At 43.2% G+C, this 1,872-nt stretch overlaps 1 long non-coding RNA gene across 1 annotated transcript; it reads right to left on the bottom strand.

The window, feature by feature from the left end:
* Positions 1-645: 645 nt before the first annotated feature.
* On the bottom strand, positions 646-1,866 carry LOC104915965. Its single transcript, XR_796500.2, has 2 exons — positions 1,736-1,866; positions 646-862 (listed from the first exon to the last, which is right to left on the bottom strand). It is a non-coding gene; the product is annotated as an uncharacterized LOC104915965 (long non-coding RNA).
* Positions 1,867-1,872: the final 6 nt, after the last annotated feature.

Genomic DNA, 1,872 nt, shown 5'->3' with positions numbered 1-1,872 from the left:
TAAAAGATAAATAAACTTTTTTTTTTTTACTTGTGTGTGTGTGTGCCTGGCTTGAAGCAGTCCAAACTCAAATCCCTAGAGGACTGAGCTTTGTCTTTTGTGTTAATGTTTAAAAGATTTTCCAATGCTGGAGTTTATTCCTACTGCAAACATTTCTATTTACAAGGTCAAGTGTATCAGCACTCAACACAGCTTAAGAGTGTAATTATTTATCTAAGGGTGTTTGAGTGTAGATCAGTAGCTCTGGCAGCAAACCAGTCTTCAGCTCAACGCAAAGCAACTCCTCAGAATGGTATTACAAGATCTGGTAATTGCTGATCCCCTCAGTTTGTTTACTTTTGTGTTATTCAATGGGGGACAGGACAGGATGAATGATAACTCCTGCGCATTTTGCAGCAACCTTCTGGATGCACACACCACAGCCTGCATGAAGCCTCTGCATTCTGCATTTCTCACCGTTTTCTTGTTCGCGTGGCAGGGAGTATTTCTAAGGGTGTCAGTGGAGAAACATGCCTCTACTTCAAGAAGAAAGCATGGTGCACAAGCAATTCTACACACATACAGGAGCAGTGTCCCTGAATCGCTTCACTATCTTCTGGCACTGGCATGTTGCCATGCCAACGCATTATAAAAATCAACCACTCCTTTAAAGTAGTATTTTCAAAGCTGTATTTACTTCTTGCACGTAATTATTCATTAACGTAAGAATACCAGTAATTTACATCTATGTAAAGTATTACAGGCAGGCAGAGATTTTTGCTTGTTGGTTGGTTTTGGTTTGTTGTTCTGCGGTTGGCTCCCGTCCTTCCCTCCCCTCCTCTCCCCCTCCTTCCAATCTTGGGAGCTGAGAGTTCAAGTGTCCCTGGAAAACAATTTCACCACATCCATTATTTAAAGCTCTTTCTTTACTAATTTAAACATTTAGAAAATACAAAAAGCCATACATATTTGAAACACAGGCCTTTGTTACGCCTTCTATAAAAAATACTAGGTTTAAGGCAGCTCGGAAATGCGTACATACAATTCTACAATGTTCATAAAGTCTCTCCAAATAAGAACGTTAACTCCAAATCTAAAAAATACACTGTACATTCGGTGTTCTAGAAAATACGTCAGTGAATCATCGCTGCTGGTATCCCTTTACACATAAAACAAAACCTGTACCTTTCCAGAAAAGACTAGCGCATGTGATTACTTGGCAAATAGGATGTGGATTTAAAACTTTTATTACTTTTTTTCTTAAATAAATTATCCCCAAAAGCATACAATTTATAAAATTGTATAAACAAAGAAGAGCGACTGGTAACAAATCCCAGTTTTAAATACATCTCTATATAAAGATTTACCAGAGGTCACCACCCTGATACAAGAGGCAATATAGCTTCTCAGCGTATGTGAACATACACGTTACGAGTTTAAAAAGTGTCTTTCAAAGATGGCAGTGCAGAGCTCTTTTGGAAGACAAGTTGCATTGTTTGCGACAGCCAACAACTCTCTTTGAAAAGAATCATTTTTATATGCCCCTAGGTTAGGAGAGGCGGCTGCCGGCTGGCTGCGTTAGGGCAGACTTGTGTGCAAGAAGCAGTGCTGCGAACCACCTCACCTCACCTCACCTCACCTCACCCAGGCGGTGCTCTCCTGAGCTCCGGCAGATGCAGCGCGGCACCGCGCACACGGTACCGAGTGACAGTCAGGTTCCTGGGCAATAGCTTTGGCAGCAATTTGGGCAGCTCACCTCTTTCTAACCTTCATGTCAAATCGCTACAGACACACGGCCGTGCCCTCGCTTCTTCTCCCTCCCTCCGAGGCGGCGGGGAGCCGGCTCAAGGTCCTTCCCCTCACCTCACCGCGGGCCGCAGCGCCAGGCGGCCG

Source organism: Meleagris gallopavo, unplaced genomic scaffold, assembly GCF_000146605.3.
Source record: "Meleagris gallopavo isolate NT-WF06-2002-E0010 breed Aviagen turkey brand Nicholas breeding stock unplaced genomic scaffold, Turkey_5.1 ChrUn_random_7180001862770, whole genome shotgun sequence".
In the NCBI taxonomy this organism is placed as follows: Eukaryota; Metazoa; Chordata; class Aves; order Galliformes; family Phasianidae; genus Meleagris; species Meleagris gallopavo.
Note: the sequence above shows the minus strand (reverse complement) of the source record. Positions and strands in the feature narration are given on the sequence as shown.